At 39.6% G+C, this 24,783-nt stretch overlaps 1 protein-coding gene and 1 long non-coding RNA gene across 8 annotated transcripts in view; one reads left to right on the top strand and one right to left on the bottom strand.

Moving 5' to 3' along the window:
- The window catches only part of LRRC4C (leucine rich repeat containing 4C), a 614,780-nt gene that overhangs the window by 550,955 nt on the left and 39,042 nt on the right, over positions 1-24,783 (top strand). The window lies entirely within an intron of this gene.
- On the bottom strand, positions 1,407-12,952 carry LOC309327544. Its single transcript, XR_014150559.1, has 4 exons — positions 12,881-12,952; positions 10,563-10,707; positions 6,374-6,420; positions 1,407-1,787 (listed from the first exon to the last, which is right to left on the bottom strand). It is a non-coding gene; the product is annotated as an uncharacterized lncRNA (long non-coding RNA).

Below are 24,783 nucleotides of genomic sequence, written 5' to 3' on the forward strand. Positions count from 1 at the left end.
TACAGAATGCTAGTCACAAAGTTTTAAGGACATAGTTGAAGGGAAAATAAGCTATGATCTTCAAAAGACAATCTACCAGTGGCTGTAACTTTGTAAACCATATTAATATTTATACGACAATTTTATGTCACTTTCCAGCACTTGCAATTATTTTTTTAAAATCAAAATATAATGCAGGTTATCAAGTGATAAGTAGAATTGCCAAGTAGATAACCTAGCATGTGGGCATTCTGCAGGTTTAATTGCATCCATTTTACTTTATAATAAAAAGGCTGAATTTGGTGGATGGATCCTTCAACTCTGACTGCAGCCTGCATTGCAAGGCTATCAAAGATTATCCACTCTCTCATCTATCACTGTGCCAACAGATTTAACATTTACTTGGTTACACTGATTCCATTATACCAATATTAGTGGCTTTCTACTAATCACTATTCTTGATCAAGTATTTTCTTTCTCATTACTGTTTTATTTTTACATATTTGAATATTCTTACATATTTGAATATGGACTTATTTTTTGCCCAACAACTCAGTCATTAAGATATTGTCCATTCAATAATACTGGCTCCATGAGCAATTACATTGCATAAGTAAAAGTCATTATGGTATCTGTGTTTTCTGTCTCAAAAGTACTGTGCATTTCTGTAGGGGTGGCTATTTTTATGCCTTCGGAGCTGTATATATAACTGGTTTTGGCTACTCTATATGAAAACTTTTGAGCTATTGTTATACAACATTTGGAGAGGACATAAACTGTGTGTGAACATTTTATTGACAGGAAGATGTGCTAAGTTATGCACTGCAGAACTATGTGTCTGAAGGCCACCTAAGGCATATTTATACTTCCTGCTGTTGCTTTGTGTCAGAAAGTTGAAGGAGGAAATAGAAATTACTTAGGACTGCTCGGCATATTTTGGAAAAAATGAGTTCTTGTTTCCCTACCAATGTGAACCTATGGAAAACACTTTGCTGTGGTCATGTGTCTAAGCATAAATGTTTTCATTTTTGTTGGATTGTGACCCCAATTGATGCAAACCCTTGGCTAACTTTGTAAAGGAGGCTCAAACCATACTGAAAAAGGCCTGAAAGTGCCACTTTTACCTCTCTGAATCAGTCTTTGAAAAACATGAGAACTCATTCTCAGGAATATTGAGTCTCAATCTTAATTATTTGAAAATGACTTTAAAGTGTTCATTCGAAAGGTGCTGTACCTAATAATAATAACCTCCTGCAATTTTATGAGCTGCATATCTTGGAGGCCTCTTTTCCTCCCACATATGCACATTTATTCATTTTAGGCCATATTTTACTTATTTCATGTTTTAGTTTTACCACTAAATAACGATTCAGTATTGTGTATACATATATCAAAGAAGATTTATAAGATACATTATTCATGTTCCACACGAAGCACTTGAGTCTTTAATTATAAAATAAGCCTTTTGAAAAACATAGCCTATTTGCCCTTCAGCTATGTCTACCGTGCAGAGGCATACAGGGAAAGCAGCAACATTGGAAAGTAGGTTGTAAAAACACTTCAGTAGCTGGGGAACCTAGATGTATACTGTGGGTCACATGGTGTTTGTTTCTACAATTTTAAATCATTCAGAATTGGCATCCCCATTTGTACTTTTCTAAGGGCATGTTTGCAGAGCACCAGCCATGTCTTCTTGGAAGTGTCTATGTGATTACAGCTTTGCCTCTTGTACCGCCACAGCCAGTTTGGTATGAAAGGTGTGCGTTGCATCTTAGCTGTCTGAAGGATGAAGGCAAAGGGAGTCAATTCTGGGAAGAAAGAACACATAGCAAAATATGGATTGTAGCTATGGCAACAACTTTAAAGTTATTCGACATGGAAAAGTAAAAATGTACTGATGTGCGCATAAGAAGAGCCTTGTTGGAATGGTTTGAAGGACTGTCTAGTCCAGCATTCTGTTCTCACAGTAGCCAACCAAATCCCTATGGGAGTCTGCAGGCAGGATGTGAATGCAACAGTACTCTTCCCACTTGCTATTCCCAGTGAATGGTAGACAGTGACACAGTGCTGCTGACAAAACAAGAACAAAGAACTTCAGTCTAACAATTATCCAAAACCCTGAAAGGACTAATACTGTACAGAAAACAGTCCTTGATTTTGTATTCCCCAAAGATGTTTCTGTTTTCCTGCCTTGTTTGCAGGGCACTATATAATTTCCATATGTTGGGCTTACGTTATTGTTTCAAGGTGGCCAAGAGAGGTGTGTTTCCCTCCCCACTTTCATTCATTAAAACAGTTCTCTGTTAAATATTTATCATTCTGCAGTCTCTCCAGCTACCTGTGCTTCCTGGTCTAAAATAGACCCATAGGAAGAGGATGCCTTCCCCTTTGATGAAGAAAGGTGAGGAGTGTGGTTATCAAATGCTTGAAACTGGTGCACTCCCTGATTTTGTTTGGAAGAAAAGTCATTTTCCTTAAAAAGAACTCAGTCTCCTTAGCTTTCTGACATTACAGGAAAGTTTATCAGAAGACACCTAGAATTTTCCAGAAGTGGAGGCACTTAGGAAAGCGTAGACCACCAGAGAGGAGAATTGTAGAATGAAAAGGAGACACTTAAACATCACAAAAAAAATCTCAGCCACTTCAAAAGCCTTCAGAATTTCAGTGAAATGTTCTAGACCCATTGATAATTTGCAAATACAATTCATTTTCTCATTAAATGGTGGTTTTAAAAATCAGATTTTATTGACACAGCACTAGTAATGAGATTGCCAATGCTGTGCTTAAGAGCTGGACTACGCAAAGAACAGAATAAGTGTAAAATCCGCATATGAAAAAGAGAACCACACCACTTTGAACCATAGGTGCTCTTCTGCCCACTGTAATGAAATTGCCCGGCAGACCAGAATGGAAGCTTCTGACTCCAGGTCCGACCACAAGACTCTGCCTACTAGTGACCCACTGATTGAATGGTTCAAAAACTAGGCTTTTGGCAGGCAATCCCACCCTGCAATGTAACCAGTTGGAGTGGCCCCACACCCTGGCTGCCCGGGTGATAGTGACTGACCTTCGAGGGGCCACAATCGCCACCCAGCCAGTATGGGATTAGAGGCTAATTTGCCATGAAAAGTAGGAACCTCATTGCGGGGGGGGGGGGGGGAGAGAGAGAGAGAGAGAGAGAGAGAGAGAGAGAGAGAGAGAGAGAAGGAATACATTCAAACCTATGGTCCATATTAAGAAGCTCTGTTGATATTATAAATGAGAAAGAAAACAGGTAGGTTACATAAAAATAAAGTAAAATGGTTTATTCTCTAATTAAACTGAAGAGGAATATCAAAGAGGATTCCTCATTCAAGTGTGGCCATGTGGTGCTTAGGTCCCCTTCTAGCATAGGTGCCGGGGCCAAGGGGCCCTGGGTGCCATAGCTCCCACAACATTTTAAAGGAGGGGCCAGGTACCCACAAGGTGCAGCACAGCTACATGTGCATGGCGTGGGTTGCATGTGCTACATCATCATGCCCCCCCCATGTACACACACTATGTCACCATGACCTGCTATGTGAGCGAGTGACATGAGCATGCTGGCGGCATGATGCTATAGCACACACATGCCGGGGGATGTGATGACATAGTGCGCACCTCCCTCAGTGTGTGCATGTGACCTGGTGATGGCGCGCGGCCCTGGGTACCCATGGTCACACTTCTAGGGCAGTGTTTTGACAATCATAACACATTCTGTACAACAGCACATCATATCCAACATGTGCACAGAGGAAAATGGTCTGCTGTTAACTTTCAACCACCCAGAAAGTAAAAGAGTCTTTCAAACTATTTCTGGAAAAACAGAGCCATGAGGAGAGAATTACTGGTCAGGACACAGAGGATGTTTGAAATACAACAACTAGGTTGCTATTACTGAGGGGGCAAGGACGTTGCATCAGGTAATTGTGAAAATGGGCATTTTGTTCTACACAACATTATCTTCCATGCTTTCTCCTTATCAAATTATATAGAGGGCTTAGTATGACAAACACACACAAAATGGGTTTCATATGTTAATTGTGTCAAGCATACTGAGATCACAAAGAACACTAAACAAAAGAATTGCTTAAAAAAGCTGGGATTTTGCTTTAATGGCAAAGTGGACATACTATATGGGAAAAACAAAAGACAGCAACAAGATACCTTTATGTTAAATTGGGAACCATTTTTTGGACATTGCATAAAAGCATATTGCTTTTCCAATCAAAATGTGGCCTTGGAATATTTTAAGATTTTATATGGTACAGATGCTTTAGAGTAAATAGCATAAATAATTGACTTTCTTTATACTTTTGATTTTTGTATGTCTGTGGTTTTTGTGTCTTTCCCCCTTTTATTCTGGTATTGTCAAAATAATATAATAAACGAAACAACAGGTGGAAACAAACCAGAATCAATAAGCAGTAACTAGAACATCTGCAATATATATACACACACAAAACAGCAGAGGAGCAATGAGAAAAACAAAGTGATGGTGGATAAATGAAAACGACTTGTTTATCTTTAGGACAAGGACAAGCACCATGCATACTAGAAAGTGGCTTCAGACATAGTTATGTGAAGGTAAAAACAACAAAGAGACTTGCCGCTTCATAACGACTAACAGATTAATTGTTGCATTACAGTATATGCCACAATAAATCTGTTAAAGTGCTACCAGACTCTTTGCTATTTCTGCTGCAACACATGCAATTATCCACCCTGAATTATGCACTCAAGTGTTCTGAAAGCAGCTTCAAACATTGTGCATCAGTCTGAAGCTTCCCACAGAGCACAGGCAGCAAGCATGGAACACACACCCTGCGATATATGAAAGGTCACAAACTTCCACTCTTCAGGACAGGAGAAACTGCATATTGCTGGCTGCAAAAGAGGAATAAAACGAAGCAACTTTGGAGGGAAAGAGAAAGCAGAGGTCTGAGAAAAGGTGGGTGGAATCTTGGCGGAAATAGAGTGGAAGTCAGGGAATTCCTAGCAAGTGTCCTGTGCTTTTAAACAGGTCCATTAAAGGATGAAATTGTACCGCTAATGTACCAAAAACCTGTTCTCTAATTCCTTGAGAGTTTTATTCCATCACAAAAGAGGTTTCTGTTTTTCTTTGTCATTTGTGGGGCACTTCAGGATTTATTTATTTATTTAAAAAAGAATTTCTTTAAAATTTTGATAGGTGTGGGATTCAACTTAGTTTACCTCACTGTGTTTGTGGGCTTTTCTTATTCTTCCCATAAAACATCCCCCCCCAATAAAACACTTCTTCATAATTTGAAAAGCCCTGCGGGAATTCTTCTATATGTATTTTTTGTTTAAATACTGTTATTTTTAAAAAATCCCTCTCTTCAACTAAAAAGGTTCCCATAGTATAGCAATTTACATATCACTACAAATAAGCAGACATTACTTCGTGACACCTTCCCATGTGCCTTAATTGAAGTGAAGGAAGCCAAAGAGGGTGGGTACTGAAGATCTGAGATCGACGCACTCATCAATTTTGTTTTAAAGGAAAGTACCGGTATTTCCTTTCACCATTTTTTTAAAAAATATAAATAAATTAAAAGACAAAGCCTTTCCGCAGTGAATTCTTTAAAAGAGTTTAAGAAGAAGAAGAAGATTTTTTTAAAAAACAGAGTGCTAGTAAAAATACGAGTCAAGATAGCCAAGGGGAGAATGGCAGAGCCAAAGGCAAAAGTTACCAGCCATTTGCCCATGCAGTTTGGAAGTGAAAGGAAAGGGTGGTGTAGAATAGAAGATACCAAGAGACAGCTATGCAGGAGTAAAGTTAAGCAAGCTTGAAAGTGGAAGCTAAATAGCCTGTGTTTCTCCAGTCTCTGCAATGCAGGAGATCTGTCTCTGCACCAAAACAGGTAAGTTGCAGCAACACAAAAGAATAGGCCCAGATAGTTCCACACAACACTTTCCAGTATATAAGAGAACGCCTCTCCCTCACTGTTTTTTCTATGCTTGCACATACATAGATATGACTCTTTGAAACATGGAGAAATTTATTCTTTAACAAAGGGGTGCAAAGACTAAAAATGGCAAGAGCATCATTAGCAGCATTGTTGGGCTACTCGGAACACATCATATTGAGGAGTAAAACTTGTATATCTTTTATTTAAAAATCTGCATAAATAATTAAACATGGCTTCTGGTATAAGTTGGCCTAAATAAAGGATTTGAATGTGTTTCACCACTTACTAATCAAGCTGAGTCTTCATTCCCCTTGATGAATACAATCTCATGCACCCAGCTAAATGATACACTGTGCTTATGTAGCCATGTTTTGATTAGGCACAGATGCATTTAATTAGCAGTTTGTTTGATCAATTAGAAAATGAACCCTAAAGTCACCTACTTGCGTAGATCTGCTTTGAACAAGAATTTTAATCTTAGTGATGACTCCTAAAGAAATGAAGGGGAAAGAATATAATTAAACCATTAGCACATAGGGGGAAAGCCTTTGCTAGGTGCGAAGCAAGGAAAGCAAAAAAGCTTTAAATGCTAAACATATAGATTTCCAAACAAAGCAGAGAGTCAAGTGGCTCATGGGGTGCGCAATGGGATATGAAGCTCTAAACTGAACCCCCATCATTAGTTCTTTGAATATTCTCTCAATCAGTAATGACCGACTGTGAAATTTTCACAAGTGCTGGGAATTGATTTTCTCTCCTCCTACTGAAATCAATGGTGAAATTCCCATTGACTTCACCACTGGAGCAGAGTTAGATCAATATTTGAGTGCTCTTGAAAATACCATCTGACGTAAACATCATTATTATGTGGCTACAGAATTTATGGTGTTGCACCTTCACTTTTCATGGGTATTTGAATTATAAAGAAGTTCCAGATTACACCAAATTGCTATTATATTTATGTATGTAGGACTTTACATAGTACCAGTATGACAGATGCCAGTCCTAAGATGCACACAATATAAAATAGACTCACTGAAACGAGACATAGGAGAGACTTGGAGGCATGGGTAGACAGGAGAAGAATGAGTGATTACTTAATTTCCAAGTACTTTAACTTAGTTACAATAGCAACTGGGAGCATGGAGACCCCCTATTCTCATCAAAGAGCTACAATTTCTAGAATGGTTTAACACTCAAACCTGCTTCCCAGGAGATTCTGAAGATTGTAGCTCTCTCAGGGTAATACAATCATGCCGACAACACTCAACACCCTTAAAAACTACAGTTCCCAGAATTCTTTAGGGGAAGCCATGGCTGTTTACAGCAATACGATACTGCTTTAAATATATAGTGCACATGGTGCCTTAGTTTGTACCAGAATTCACCATGATCAAGTTCCTTAAGTATCCTTAGTCACTTATTGGAATTCTCGCCTCAAGGAGGCTCACCTGGTACTACTAACTTCATTAATATATTTTCAGCACTAGGCGAAAAACATTTTACTCAAGTTCCCATACCTATTAACATCTGAGGAGATTTTTTTTTACCCCATAATTTTGTAATTGTTTGTATAGAGTTGTATTACTATTCTGCCATTTTAGCATTCAAGACAATGTGTAGTGAATTATTGTGTTAAATGACAAAATATTTATCCTACAGTATACAGGATTTAACTATAGAAGGAATCCGCCTCCCCTCTGTAGTGCCTTTCATGAGTTAAGTCCTCTTATTTTCTTCTTCTTCTTTCCTCTGTAATTCGGGCTCTGGTGTGATTATCAATTTATAACAGTAAAACCAAAGTGTGGCAAGATTAAATCAGCTGTGCAGATACACACAAGTATTTTGTTGCAAAGCTGAGAATGAACCAGCTGGGCCCCGTTAGAAAACCATTTAAAAATCATTCCTACCTGGACACTATTTTCTGAGGTGATGCTCACTTTTTCTTTGATAGCATTTAAGACCAGCAAAGCTCCTCTTTCTCAACAAACTTTCTGCAACCCTGAAACCTTGATGTTACTAAGTTTTTTGTTGGGCTTTTTTTTTTCCCTCGAAGAGGACAAATGTAATATTCCATACTGTTTGCCTGCACTGTTGGAGCATTTTATTAAACTGGTGTTTTTATTTTCCCTGAACGTCAAACTGGCAGCCTCTAAAATTCCCTACTCACAGGCTGTCTGCAAAAAGTGCCCTTTACTGTCAACAAAGGTGTGTCTAGAATAAGCACTTTTTCACCCTCTGTTGGGAATGGTTTCCTGCTGCCAAGTTGAGGGAGCAGATGTACTTGGATCACAGATAAAAATGTGGACAGGAGGAAATTCTATTTTAATGGAGGAATATACAGTAGTTAAGGTATAGAATATTATGTATTTATTGATTCAGTTTATATCCGACATTCATCCTGAAGGAGCACAGGGTAGAAAACGCAATGACAACAACAACAACAATTCAAAACATTCTAGAAATAGTTTGAAACATTCTTTCAGGGTTGCCAAGCACAGCATCTTTTGGCCATCAAATGCCTGGTTAAACAGGAATGTTCTTACCTTCTCCTGAAAGTCAATAATGAGGGAATTCCACAAACAGGGAAGCACCACTGAAAAGGCCCTGTCATGGGTCAATTATTGGTAGGGGCACCAAAAAGGCCTCACCTGATTATTTTAGGATTCAAGAAGGTTGATACAGAGGAAGGACCTAATTTGATATATTTGTGTCATAAGCCATTTAGTGTTTTATATGGTAATACTACCACCTTGAATTTGGCCTAGTAGCTCACTGGCAGCCAGCGCAGTGCTTTAAAGACCAGCAAAACATGGTCCCATTGGGCTGCCCCACTTACTAGCCTAGCATCCACATTTATAGCAGCAGTCTTCAAGGACAGCCCCCCATATAGCAAACTTCAGTAGTCCAGGACTGTTTTGAAAGGGGTATTTTATTAATAGGTTTGAATGATATTGTGAATGGTTCCAGGGCTGAGGCTGGGAATGTTAAAGGCTGAGGCTGGTGAGCACCCATAAAATGCATGTGCTCAGCCTTTGGGGCCTTTTCAGAAGATAACAGAGTTCTTCTGCCTAGGTTTCTGTAATTGCAGATAGTATTAATTTTCTGGCCAGGCCTAATCTAAAAACTTTCTCTCCATGCTCCAGGTTCTGAAGTGTTGTAAACCAAGATTTTGGCACAGCTACCCATGACCCCAGCCTTGTAGACCACTACTATTAATTAGAAAGACAGAGTACATTGTATCGCAGCGCCCTTCACCTTTAAGCTAAAGCATTAATATTGGCTACAATCCAGTGCACTCCAATCCCACTGAGCACAATAGAACTTATTTATAAGCAGACATGTATAGGATATTAAGATTTCACTGTTAGCAGAGCTCAAGTCCCCTGAAGCCTGTCATCAGTTATTCTGGGACAAAATTACTGGGCTGATTTCAGAGCCTGGTCTCCTAGGCCATCAATGCAGATGCTGCAAAATGCCCAGATATGAACCAAATATATTTGTCCATGAACCAAATATATTTGGAAGGGTTTTTATAAGTAGAAATGTTTATCTATGGGAGAGATATTGGGGGACTTGGCTATAAATAGATGCCATGATTCCTACAGCATTTTGCTCTTATAAATTTGCTCTGTCGTCTCAATGACAATCCAAAGATGTACCCTCAGGTCTGAGAAATTATTATGGATTTGGACTGAATGCAAAGGAGGATGCAGGATAAATCGACATGTTAAATTGTTTCTGAAAGCTGCAACCACTAAATCAAATACTAGGTTGCTAAGGAAGATATGTTTTTCTATTGTTCACTAACCTGTAGCAAGTAAATAAGATAATAAAGAGGAAAGGGAAGCCTTAGCCACAGATGGCCTAGCAATTAAGTAGAGTGAGGTGGCTGCCTTGGACAGCTGATTTTGGGTGTCATGAAAGGGAGCAATTTACGATTATTAAATTTTTACTGCCAGGAAGTGGTAGAGACAAGAGATTTTCTTTATCGGGTGTCAAAATAAGTTGACTGGTCTTAGTAACAGGGAATTTGATGTGGAGGGGGCATTTTCTGTTCTATCTCAGCCAGCAACTTTTACTGGGCCAGTCTTCATCTTAGCAGATGTGTAACATGATTAGAGTGGTGAATGTTTAATGCAAATCAAATATGTACATAAAAAGTAGCCTTTGCACATATCAAAACAATCCAAAAGAATTTCCTCCTTTATAGTTGGAAACTTTATTGTTAGAAATTTACAATATAGTCTTAGAAGGTTACTGGCTGTTCAACAGCATAAAAATAAAATTGCATTTCTTTGTATGGCATTGTTGTAAATGGAGTGTGTTGCTATTGTTGCTTAAATGAGTCAGTGAAATTATTGTGGTGGACAGGGGTTTGAGAAGTGGCTTTTCATTGCAGGATTCTTTTTCAGTTTCTCTTTCAATTTCAGATATACAATTCAACTGATTATTTCCCCCCTCATCTGCTAATGAAAAAAAAAGATCTGCACTGATCAAATTTTGCCACTTTATATCTCTTTGATGTGCAAGTACGTTGCATGTTTGCTCATCTTAGCATTTGTAAGAGGCACAATTGAGAGTTGTTGTTACTATTTTTAAGGAGGGAAAACCTGGAACCAAACTTCTTACCTGCATATAACTGTCTAGCGGTGTTTTATCTGTGCATTCCATAGCCAGCCTTCAGCTGTTGATCCTATTGGAAGTAGGTCAGAGGAGTAACCCTTTGACTCAAAAATGCCAGTCATGTTCATTCCCCAGATATGACTCATGATCCCTGGAAGCAAATTTGACAAGCAAACTGAGGTAGAAGATGTTAGAGTTACAGGATGATTTTGGGGAATGAACATTTTAACTGAATAAACACTGTGATAAATTGGGGCATCATTTGATTGCAGATTAATCATCTTAATTAATCAAAGCTAGCCATCTTGAGATGCATATGGAGTAGACAGCAGGAGAAAGAGCATATGTCCTGTGTGGGTTGCTGTAGCAAGTCAGGGTAGAACAAAAGGGGAACCAACACAAGCTTTTGTGCCTAATGATGTTCTCTTGCAGAGTGACCCCAAGTAATGCAAAGTGTTCTTTTTGCCTGTGTTTTTGCTGACCATGCTCTCCCCAGCATATCAACTCCAAAAAGTCCTGGGATATGTATCAGGAACCTGAAATCTCTATGAACAGACAAGCACCCTGCAAAACTACACATTCACAGGCATGCTGACAACTTTGATTTACATTCTGAGGGCAAGCAGAATCTCTTGGGGAAATGATAATTCATAATTCACCTGAGCATTAAGGGCCAGATAATTATGAAATTTAAGAAGATCACTACTTTCTCCACAAGCTTAGATTATTTGATAGCCCCCTTTTTAGGATATTTTCAGGATATAGTGAAAGATTGACCCCTGACTTGGAACAGCTCCAGCCAAACTCCACATAGGCGTAATGTAAAGATAAGAGTGTTATAATTCCAATGTCAAGCTGCTTCTTAGATTCTGATTCAGCTGAGGTCTTATACAGAGAAATTAGGTATGAGCTTTGAAATTTAATGACACCCTTAAAAAGGTAAAGGTAAAGGACCCCAGACCGTTAAGTCTAATCATGAATGACTGTCCCAGGACTTTACAGGCCGAGGGAGCCGGCATTTGTCCACAGACAGTTTCTGCTTGCGCTCAGAATGTAAATCAAAGTTGTCAGCATGCCTGTGAATGTGTAGTTTTGCAGGGTGCTTGTCTGTTCATAGAGATTTCAGGTTCCTAGGAATATACATATCCCAGGACTTTACAGGCCGAGGGAGCCGGCGTTTGTCCACAGACAGTTTTTCTGGGTCATGTGGCCAGCATGACTAAGCCGCTTCTGGTGAAACCAGAGCAGTGCATGGAAACACCATTTACCTTCCTGCCAGAGCGGTACCTATTTATCTATTTGTACTTTGACGTGCTTTCGAACAGCTAGGTTGACAAGAGATGGGGCCGAGCAACGGGAGCTCACCCCATCACGGGGATTCAAACTGCCAACCTTCTGATCGGCAAGCCCAAGAGGCTCAGTGGTTTAGACCACAGCACCACCCGTGTCCCTTTAATCATACCCTTAGCCACTGTTAACCTAGGATTCGGGAGGTAGGACCCTCAGACTGACTGAAGATCCACCTATATCCAAAGCCACCAAGCATGAAATCTCTTGAAGAATTGCCATGCAATATACACAAATCTCCAGTCTTCTGGCACAGCTCCACTAGTCCTGCCAGGAAAATATTGAAGAATGATGAAGTGCCAGACTGCAGGCTAAGATGCTATTTCTTTACATTGACCAGGGAAGACATAAAACTGCATAATGTATATGACAACAGTGTCTCATACCGAATGCAAACGAACTGTGAAAACGACTGTGAATTAAAAGTGGAGACACCATATGTACTTTTCTTTGTTTATTTGTTTGTTACACAAGAAAATCATTGGTAAAAACCAATTAAAAAGAAAATAACCCAATAAAGGCAGGAGACCTGGTAAGAAGATAAAAATGACTCATTCCATGCCTGGAACTTGTTAGTCCAAGTTGGCTGCTACTTAGAAGTTCTTTATCATTCAAAACACCCTCCCTCTGTCTCTGGGCCTGCTTCCTAACTTTCCTTGGGAACTTTGATTTGTGAGCATCTTCCTACTCATTGAATTAATGTGCTTAGAAACCAGGGTTGCCGTATTTCAGAAAGTGAAAATCCGGATGCAAAAGTTGTTGAGCTTTCTTTGCAAAATCTTAAAATATTGACGTTATTGAGCTAGTTGTAAAGGAAATTTGCCAAAATCTAGACTTCTAACATGGGTTGCCATACATCATGGACATTTTCCTGGACATTTCAGCGATTTCTGCCCAGACACTGTTTCCAACTCCCACATTCCATCTACGTCTGGTTATTCAGGACGTATGTCTGCCCTATTATAAACTACATTTACCTTGTGCCTCCTTGTCAACTGTTAGTTGAACTCATCTTCAATCTTTAGCCCTTGTGATTTTTATGTTATGAACTGCTAGGACAGGGCAAAGAATAAGAAAGGGTAAAATGAAGAGAGCATGCAAAAATTGCTGTTGCAAACTACAATTGATGCTACAGGAAATGGAGATGATGTGTAATTCTTCTTACAACTGATCTGAAAATGACTCGTGCTCTAGGTTTCAGTTCCCATAACTTCTTTTGGGGCTTTTTTGGGTTGCTAATATTGTTATAGACCTGACTCTCCCAGGATACTCAAGCCCCACTATTTTATTGACAAAATATTTGAGGGTTGGGGGTTGGGGTTCTGCTCGCTCACCCCTTGTGATGTTATTTTCTCCAGAACAGATAAGATATTGATTTTAACATGTTATTCTAGGTTCATCAACATGACACCCACAAAATATCTCAATAAATATCCCTTCAAAAATCCACAGTGAATTAGAGACCGTTGGCTCACCCTCTCCTACAATGAACATGGCTCCTCAAACATGGCCACATTTCATTGGATGCTAGAAGTGGGCACACACTCTTCTGTTTTGAGTGGTACAATGGCCATAATGTGTTATGCCACAGTCCCACATAACAACAGCAACAATGTAGTGCTATGCCATGCTCCATGACACTCTGGTGAATATTACTATATTTTTTTAGAAAAAGAGGTGCCAGAACTCATTAGGAACACCTCCCTTGTTCTCTTAGAATGGCAATGGCGCCCACCTGAGAGGTACCAGAACTGAGTTCTGGTGAGTCCAGCTGGGGGGAAAGCCCTGATTATATCCCATATTCTGTGACTTTGGTAACATTCTGTGGCTTTGGTAATGTTAACGTTTTGTAAATCATACCCATTGCCAGGTTTTAATCTGAAAACAATTCATATTGTCTTATAGCTTTTAATATTTCCTCATAAACCATGCAAAATATCACCCAACTGCTTTTCTTTTTCTTTTTGCATATATTGGTATGTGAAAAGGGAAGCCCTTACCCCAGCAGTGCACCTTCTGGTATTTAAAACAATCTCTCACAGCAGGACGCAATAGCACTTGAAATGATTAAAACAAGCACTAAAATGTCATTATAGACTAATGAAATCCTGTCATCACGCAACACAGGCAGGGCACTTCTGTCAGACTCTAGAAGTTGCAATAAAAATGAAGAAAGTGAAGTTGAAGTTTTGGATAAGGGAAGGGAACTAGGGGGACTAAGATCAACAATGTTTTCCCTTCCCTTCCTCCTACCCCCCCATCTACTAACACAGAATGTGCTGCTTTGTCTGAAAGAATATGTTGCCCAGCATAGTGCCCCCGAAGCAACATATTTATGGGATCCTGTTCTATCTGTTCCGGAAGAAGTTTCACTCAGCTTACCTCTGCTTGGGGAATACTTATGGATCCATTACTGACCCTTGCTTAGTTTCCCTGTTTGGACAGAAATAACATGGTTTTAGTCGCCTATGCCCTGGAAATCTCTTGGTTGCCAGATTATTAACTGGGACCAGAAGATCTGAGCATTTTACATAGATTCTAGCCCAAGTGCACTGGCTGCCAATTGCTTTCTGGGCTCAATTCAAAGTGCTAGTTGTGACCTCTGAAGCCACAGGACCCCAGGACCCAAAATACTGCCTTTCCACACATGAATCGGCCTAGACACTGCAGTCATCATCAAAGGCTTCTACTTTATGCTTCTGCTGAAGCATAAAGATGGCAATAGCTCAAGAATGAAATCATAGTTTTCATGTTTTAGTTATTGGATTGTTCCTGGAAAAAAAATATCCTCATGAGCATATGTGTGAGCATATTGCACAAGTGAATGACTTCCATTTCAAACCTGTAATCTGCAGAACCAGACAGCTTCTACTCTCTTGTTAAAAAAGCAAGCAGTTCAGTTGCATAACATATCCTTGCAGCTTCATAGAATACAGCATATAACTCACATGAGCAATCTTTTGCCTGGAAAATGTGCAATGGATAGGGATGGAAGGAGCTGTCCATTTTGGTTCATTTTTTCCTATCTTAAGTTCAGTTTTCCACATTTCTGCAGCAATTTGAACTTTTTTATTTTTTAAAAAACCATGAAAACCCATCAGCATTTGACAAATGTACATATTTTTGCAAGTGATTTCTCCTACTATAATGCACGTTTTACGTTATTTTCAACTAATATACTCATTTTTATGCATACTTTCCCCTAACAGATGCATTTGTGCTGACACTGGTTCATTGGGGAGCTATATCTCAAAATTCAGATATGTGTGCATTTCAAAGGATGGTGGTGTTTTGGTTCTCATGGTATTTTGGAAAGTGTAAATTTTACGGATTCACCTTTAACTGCAAACTGCATCTAATTTCTCTCCCATTTCTAACTATGAGCAAGCCTGATGAATTCTGCTTGCTTCCCTGTTATGGCAGATAAAATGAATTTGCCACGGCACAACTGCAATTAGTGAAATGCATGTATCTGTGTTATTTCTGGAGGGGTAATAATTCTGTGTTGAACTCTGAGCTCATAAATTGCTTGTCACTGTCACATAATGACAGGAAACTTTGGCGTCCCTAATTCTGCCCACCGCAAAATCTCCCTCCTTCCTTCTTTCTCAGCTGTTCTGCCAGAACAAATGAGAATTCAAACAACGATGATTGGTTTCCATTGGTACGGAGCTATCCTCTGGAACATTGAGGGAAGTGATAGTTCAAGGCTGCTCCTTTTCCTCTTTTCATCATTGCCTAGTGTTGTTTTACTTTGCTCATTGCAGAGAGAAACAGATTATCCAGTGTGTGGGCTGGCAGCAGCCAGCAGGCTTTCTCATTTTTCCTGCAGTACAACCCAGTGGGGATTTCCAGCAATTTGAAATGTGTATGCATTCTGGCTGATCTGTCGTCATCGCCACCATTGCCCGCAGTGCATACCCATAAATTCCCAAGGCAGACATGCCATTACACACAATATGATTTGTACTGCAGCAGCAGCTGGTGAGATAGAGAGATCTCACAGGATGCTGCACAGGAGGAGAAATATTCCCGCACTGGATCAGTCCATTGGGCCATTAAACCTCATCCATTGCCTCTGGCAGTGGCCAATAGTGGAGGCTTCAAATGAAAACACCACAGAAAGTATTGGGCATATTGAAGAAGGTAAAAAAGGGGCTGCACTTGCTTGAACATGCCATTAACTATCACCTTCCAAATTGCCATCCATTCACACATATGAGCACATACACACATGTAGAGGACACCTGGTGTGTGTTTGAATGTTGCACTCTCAGGAATGCTGGTTCATACTATGCTTGAAGGTGCCACTGCAGTTTAAACTTGGTATACAGATTGTACATAATAGGGCAATTTCACAGTACAGTAACATGTTCTAGAGAAGCCTTTCTCAACCTGTGGGTCCCCAGATGTTGCTGAACTACAACTCCCATCACCCCTAGCTAGCAAGGCCAGAGCTCAGGGATGATGGGAGTTGGAGTCCAACAACATCTGGGGACCCACAGGTTGAGAACTGCTGGTCTAGAGGATCACTCTCTTAAGTATGTTACACCACACCATTTTACTCTATTCCTCATATTGTATGCAACACATCAGCCGTATATCACAGCCAACCAGATGATCACATGGTGGGCTGTAAAAGAGGAGACACATCAAGCAAAGCACTGAGAGACAATGCATGGCTAGAGAACTGTGTACAGTCTGGGTGTATTAGATTGATTGGGCTACTTCAGTGTTTCGTAGGTCAGTTTAAATTGAAGCCACCAGACAAGGGAGCTTGAACTTCACCAACAAAGACCAACTGCCTTCTTTTTACACCCTCGAGGTTATATAAAGTGTTGGGCACATTATAATTGGATGCTACTTGCTGAGCAAAGTGTTTATTTTCTTAGTAGGTGGGAGACAGTGGATTGCACCTTTTACGAGGCCTTTATGGTAATATTATTATAGATAATCGTGCAGGAGAAACCACTCAAATGCAGCAATTAATGTCCAATTTGCTTTTCAGCAGCCCAAGGCTGAACTGCTGTGGTTGTAATCCAGTTTAATGACTGCTTTAGGGGAAAAAAATGTCATCTGATAGATGTTTTGCTTTTATAATGGGCATCTTTGCAATCTTCCCAGTTGCCATCACTTAGCGCAACTAAATGAGCACATTAAAGGGAGGCAGAATGATGCACAACTATGGAAAACTGTAGCTGAGCTGAAGAGTTATTTTTAGCAAGAACATACTGATGACTAGTGGTGAGAGCAAGAGTTGCCTTCAGGAAAGTTAGGATTTAGAATTCATTATTGCCTGTGAATTATAGACAACATCTTTAGCCCTTCAGAACTGAGAGATTATTTTCTGCATGTTGCCTTGATTTCTAAGGCTAGTAAAGGAGGATTACTTCTTTGGGACATTGGCCTACTAATCAACAGTAGTGAGCGCTCTCATTAAAGTGTACTGCTTCATAGCTAATTCCTTTCCTCCACTGATTTGATATTTTTGAGCATCCTTTATGCAGACAAAGGTTTAGACCAGAGACAAGCATGCTGATGAATGAATAGCCTTTTGCCAATAGTTTATGTGAGCACAGCTCAACTATTTTAGGTGGCACAAGCTCAAGCTTGCTTATACTGATAGCTCATAGACCTGGTGGGCTACAAAACTGCAACACTACAAAGCTCCAAATAGTCTGGGTTGTTCTGTGCTGGGCTGAGCAACAGTAAGGCTCAACAAGAAGTTATTATCTGGACAGAACTATCTGAAGCAGATTATCAGGTACCTTAGGTTACAGATGCTTCAGGTTACAGACGCTTCAGGTTACAGACTCCACTAACCCAGAAATAGTACCTCGGGTTAAGAACTTTACTTCAGGATGAGAACAGAAATCGCGCGGCGGCGGCAGTGGGAGTCCCCATTAGCTAAAGTGGTACCTCAGGTTAAGAACAGGTTCAGGTTAAGAATGGACCTCCAGAACGAATTAAGTTCTTAACCTGAGGTACCACTGTATCCATATCTACTACTACAGTGTTCAGAAATTGTGACTGTTGCCTAGCCAATCCAGCAATGTTGAACTCTCTGTCCATCAGCTGATGGCAATTAGGTGACTCCACCTCTGCATTCTGCAGGGATTGGCTGCGTAACCACGTTCCCCATGGCAACTGCCAATCCAGCCAGATCTCTACCTACACCACACCTGTCCAGGACAGGAGGTTAAGGTAAACAGTTTCATGGGCCAAGCTGGAATCTGTGCTGTGCTGGATTTAGCCTATAGGCCAGAGCTACCCCACCCCTAGCAGATAGAGAAGAGTTTGCATGATTCCTATATTGTATCACATAACACCAGAAGGCTAATGAAAGTGGACTAAAGAATATATTTGCCAATGTGGGTTGAGTTAAATGCATGACAATAGTTCCACAACTTGGAATATACTTACAAACAGGATTCCATGGCATATAAAGCCTCTACTTTGCTAAAGCCAAGCAGGTATAGGTCTGGTCAGTGCCTAGATAGGAGGTTGCTGGGAAGCACATGAATACTGGGTCGAAGAGAGAGTAAACAGTGACATGTAAATGTGAGAAATAAAAACTATTTCAGTAAAGATGAAAGTCTATGGATCTGCTGTCTGGGTTCTTCTCATATTGCTGCTTTGCTTGTGAACAATGAACTTAGATGATTCCTCTTTGTTAATGGAAAGTTCCAACCAGCATTCCCTCTCCCAGTTCCCATGGGAAAGCTATTTTGCTCCTACATATAACAAGCAGTAGATGTTAGCATATGTGCACAAGTGTTTGGCATTAAGGAGAAGCTCTTCTGTAATTAAGATCTTAGATAATTACATGATTACTTTATTTTGCAGCTTCAACAACACTCCCCTCAAAATATTTTAAATCAAACCTTAGTTTGTAGAAATTAATTACAGTACTTGGTTAAAGCTTTCTGTGAAATCACAGAATTAGGACAGCCTGCCATCATATTAGGATATTTGTCTCTTTGCTCAGATCCAAAAGGTAAAAAGTCTGTTGCCTTTTAGAGCAATACAAAGTTTTCCTTCCCGTATCAGAGAAACTTGTGCGTATGTCATTAGCAGTTATCCACCCAGGCTACTTTGCTTGCTTAAGAAGACCTGCTTTCCTTGTTGTCTTTTTCTCTATCTTCACTGGTAACTTCCTTATAGGCTGAGCAGTCAGTCCTCAGCTTTCTTTTTGTGTTCCTCAACTTCTTAATGAGCATCTGAAATGCATATGTTGGTAGATGCCTCACTTTGTTTTTATATATATATATATAAATATTTATTAAAATTTTTTGGATACAAATGCACAAATAATAAACAACCTTACTTATATCATAACGTGGTTTCATCACTTCTTTGGACTCCCTCACGTCTCCCGCTCCCATTTACATCGTTAAAAGGTTTTTCCAAGCAAATTATCAACTTGTTTACGATCTTATATCCACTCATTTAAATATAATCTAGCAATTCTCCGAAAGGTTTATGTTTTCTTTAATCTCACTTATCATCAAATTCAAATCTAGTTTAGTGGTGGCCAATTTTTTATAATCTAGCATCCTTCTTAACATTCAACCAAATTACAATGTTTTTGTAAATACGTCTTAAATTTCTTCCAGTCTTCCTCAATCCGGTAGATTTTCCTCTAGCATTTCCTCTAGCATTTCAAATATTTCCTCTAGCATTTCAAATATTTTAGATATGAGTTATCCACGTAAATCTTAATAAATATTTATTTCCTCCATGGATAACTCTGGCAACAGTACAGCTTTTACTTTTTAGCTTTATTATAAAGGGGTGATCTTGTAGTTGTCGATGTTGATTTAGATTGGTGGAAAACCTCAAATCTGTGGGCCAAAATCAGAATCTCTCTTCATTTCAATGGTAGTTTTATATTGACATTTCAATTAAGAAATGTCTTTCTCAGACTTCAGTCCATCTATCAACCCATTTTATTTTATTTTTTGTTTATGGTAACTCCAGCCCTATTTTATTGGTTTATTCCAGGAAAGAGATCCTAAAGGATGTCAAGTGTTGTCTTTGAAGAACCAAAGAATTTGATCATTCTCGTACTGAGATGATTTGGTCATGGTTGTCCTGACTATTCAAAATGTTCCAGTTGCAGATAGGTAGCCGTGTTGGTCTGCCATAGTCAAAACAAAATCAAAAAATTCCTTCCAGTAGCACCTTAAAGACCAACTAAGTTAGTTCTAGGTATGAGCTTTCGTGTGCATGCACACTTCTTCAGATACACTGAAACAGAAGTCACCAGACCCTTCTATGTATTATTTCTGTTTAGGGTCCATTCAAGAATGTGCTTCACGAATTGATAGTGTCCAGAGAGAAAGAGAGATGATACCTATTCTTAATGCATCACCTTGGAATCTGGAGCAGAAACTTGAGCTTGATAAGAGGACATGGGACAGGTGTCCACTAGGAAGGCAGGCTTGGGGAAATCTGTCTCTAGCATTGAGACACCTGTCTTGGTGCTTCCAGCTCTAGCATAATGCAGCCCCCCCCCCCGCCTTTATATTTACAGCCACTTGCTCACGAAAAAAAGCGTGACTTTTATGTATAAGGATCTGAAAGCTTTGTCTGGTTACCCCTTGTTTCCTGCCAACTCTTAAGCCAACCACCAACTGCTGCTTTCTGTTTGTTTTAAGTTGCGGAATGATTATGGTCCCAGAAACCATGGCTAATAAAGAGCTCTGCTTTAAGCAGCACTGTGATTGGCCTGGTGAGTCACTGCACTACCCAGTTATTAAAGGTACAGGAGCCTTTCCCTCTTTTCCATCTGGCCACCTTGCCAAGAACTGCTGTTGCTATAGCTGAAAATACTGAGTGGGAAATGTGTGATTAAAGCAGGCTTCATTTATGGTGAATTTCAGAACATTTCCAAGATAAAGGCTATCATTTTGAATTTGTGCACTTGGGAGAATGGGGAGATTCAGTTTGAATGGAAAATGCCCTATAAACTTGAAAAAGGGACCTGGATGACCTCCCTAATGATGATGTGGAGGAGGGGGTTGTTTTGGAAAGTCTCACCAGTAGATTAAACTCTTTGGCTTCAGATTGACTAAAAGTAGGAATTGGGCAGTATGATTTGACGTGTATTAACCCAAAAAGTTGAAAGCAGAGATAAAGACAGTACCAGTCATGGGAGTGGCATTGACCCTAGGAAAATTACTGAATTTTATTATGAGGTATAATTTTAAGGCAGGAACACTGAGCTATTAATATAGATTCATTATAAATGGTTGCTTATTGCAAGCCCGGTAGTATGGGACGTTGGTTCTTCAGATAAAACATTTCTGAACCAATTTATGGAAACTGCAAAACCTTGATAAGGACGTACAAGTTTAAGATAGTGTAATGGGTTATAAAAGCACTGTCCACCCTGAGGCAGCTCATGGAAACTGATAGCAAATTGTGTGTTCTGATGCCTATGGTTATTCACAAAATGGCGATTTTCATGGCCATTTTTCAGCTTTACTAATTTTGGTTGAGAAGTGTATGCTAATGAAGATTTCCTAACCAGGCAAAGCCGGCTATAATAAATTGTACATAGTGCAATGCCCTGCTGCTTCAGACCGTCTGTGGTCTTTTGTAGTGGGGGGAGAACGGGGGGAATCCAAGAAGACAGAAGTTACACCTTCGTGGAAAAATTGCTATTTGAGGATCTTTTGCATGAACATTTGTATTATATTAATAACAATATAATAACATACAGTGCTAAAAATGTACTTTATACTCAGAAGTCAAGTCTATTGAATTCAGTTGAGCCTACTCTCTGGTAATCGAGGTTAGGATTGTAGCCTATATATCATGTAGAAACTTGAGGATCAAACTTTTTCTGTTTCAGCCATCAATTTGTTATCTTTCCCCTTTTCCTCTTTTCTTTTAATTAAGCAGCATACATAAGTACATTGATTCTTAAGACAACAGCAGGTTTTCCCTTTGGATTAAGATATGCATGCCATAGTATAATCTGATCAGACAATTCAGAACACTGACTAGTTGTAAATATTATACTATGATTTTACTGTCACATAGATTGCATCAATTAATAGTATCGGAGGAGGCTGGGAAGTCCCCATTGTTAAATAAGAAATAAGCATGTAGATTTCAAATCAATTTGGCTCCTGTTTATATCAGCCAGGTACTTACGTAAATACTTGGAGATTAATAGGGTGAGGTGAGTGAGATGTCAGTGTGAAAGCCAAATCACATTCCATGAATGTGAAAAGCCACACAGAACTGAGTCTGAACATCAAATGCACATTGGTATTATACTTTGTGTAAGGGTAATGCACTGCAGTTAAAATCTGTAGCTGTACTTTTAGGCAAGCTTCACTTAACTGAAGACATCAAGTCCAGGAAATTGGGGGAGCACCAGAAAAGAAAAGAAACCTGTTGGGATTGTAAATTATTCTTAGTAAATATGATATTCTAGTTAAGACATCTTGCTGTCTCTTTCCAGCAGAGAGTACAAAATGTTAAACATTGTATTCCCCTTCCCATTGGTTAAGAGCTCATCGTTGACTCTATTTTCCTATTTCTTTTTACTACAGGCAGCTTTGCAGCTGATTCCACGTGTTTAATAGTGTCTGGGTTAGATTCCATTCTGTATTTCCAGATTCCTTGCAGTATTTGTTTGGCAATCGTCTAGGTATTTCCTGTAGCGCTACTCTGATGCTTTCCCTAAAGGTCAGCCCTTCTTTTTCTTTTAAACAAGAAGCTGTTGTGAAAACAGTGGTAATCTGTAGGCCAGCTGACTCTGCCCTTTAAGTAGTTCCTGAGCATCAAGATCCATGCCAAGGTGATGGAATTTTTAATGTTGCCCAGGCATCTCCCCACTTACCTCCCATTCCCTCAATGCACACACCATTCTATGGTATAGATATAAAAGAGATGAACCTGCATTTTATGATCCACAGCAGCTACAGTAACTAAAGCTTTGGACTAATTGGCTCATTTTCTTGAAACATCCATTTGTCAATCACTCACAGCAAACATTAGACATATCTGTTGGAGATTTGGATTCTACCTTGGGACTTGAATGGAATTCTCTTTCTTTCCTTATGCAGCACTACTAATTAGAAATATGCTCTTTTGGTTCAGTGTGCCGAGATTAGCTTAATTTCAGTGAAGACATAATGCTAGGTCCTCGGTTTAAAAATAGGTACTGCAGATGTTTCTGCAGAGGAGAAAGCTTTGAAAATATCTCCTTGGCTGTGTAAGGTTCTGTGCATATGTACTTAGTAGCGGAGCATAATTATATTTTAAATTAATGGGTTACATATGACTACCCTGGAACAATGCTGGACTGTGGTGACTCAGTAGGTAAGTGATTCCTCTCCTCTCCCGAGGCCCTAATTCCAATCTCTGCTGCATTGTATGTATGGCTTTGCATATGTATATATGTAAAATATGTGAATAGATTAACTCACTAAATCAGTCGCGCAAGATCAAATTGATTGTGCTGTTGTCTTCAGCAGGAAGATAGCCTGTTTCAAAGGGCTTGGTGCTGCATTCCTCTAGAAATGAGTGGGCTGCATAGAAATCACTCTTTCATGGAATTACTTCTTCATGAAACCTTTATTTCATCTAATTCTGGCTAATGGAATACATTCAGTAAAAGCAGTGTTGTTTTTTATCAGACTGGGCAAGACTGGTCATCTCTGACCATTGGCCATGTTGGCTGGGGCTGATGGGATGTGTATCCTACAACATCTGCTATAGAGTATCTCAGAGTAGCTTTGAGGAATAGTTTGTCTTCACTGTTTTTGGTCCAAAGTTTTCATATTTTAAGTTTCAAATGTCATATTTATATTCTAAGTGTTGGTCTATATATTTTGAAGGAGTTAAATATTGGCAGTTTTGTGGGGTATTTTATAAGCCATTTCAAATAATTGCTTGGGTTTTGAATGGGAATCTTAAAATGCATATAATACCCACTTTATTTGTAGGCTATGTATAAACAAGAAACAGAGAGAGAATGGGGGGGGGTGACAGAGAGGACTAAACGTAGAATCTGTCCATAGAGCAGTACGCTCCAGATATTGCTGGACTTCAGTTCCCATCATCCCTGACTGGTAATGATGGGTATTACCATGCTGACTGGTAATGATGGGTATTGTAGCCCAACAACATCTGGAACAACAACAACAACAACAACAACAACAACAACAACAACAACAACAACAACAACAACAACATTAAAAAATATATTTATACCCCACCCATCTGTCTGGGTTTCCCCAGCCACCCTGGGCAGCTTTCAACAGAACATTAAAAACAGAATAAAACTCCAAACATTAAAAACTTCCTTAGACAGGGCTGCCTTCAAATGTCAGATACTTGTTTATTTCCTTGACATCTGATGGGAGGGCGTTCCACAGGGTGGGTGTCACTACTGAGAAGGCCCTCTGTCAGGAAGGCACAGTGTTCTAGATGATGATGACAGGTTCTAAATTTAACCCCATGATGTTCATATTATAATACAGTGGTACCTCGAGTTACATACGCTTCAGGTTACAGACACTTCAGGTTACAGATTCCACTAACCCAGAAATAGTACCTTGGGTTAAGAACTTTGCTTCAGGATGAGAACAGAAATCGCACAGCGGCCGCGTGGCGGCAGCGGGAGGCCCCATTAGCTAAAGTGGTACCTCAGGTTAAGAACAGTTCCAGGTTAAGAACGGACCTCCAGAACGAATTAAGTACTTAACCTGAGGTACCACTGTACTGGCATTGAGGGATTTATTTTAAAGCAGAGATTGTAGTCATATCTCTGAGGTTATAGTTCTGAGCAATCTGTGTGATGAAGGAGCTGTGTTGGGTTCACATATATATGACTAATCTTAATTTCAAGGTGTGAAAT

The sequence above is a fragment of the Podarcis erhardii genome (genome assembly GCF_964252035.2).
Source record: "Podarcis erhardii genome assembly, chromosome: 1".
Lineage (NCBI taxonomy): Eukaryota > Metazoa > Chordata > Lepidosauria > Squamata > Lacertidae > Podarcis > Podarcis erhardii.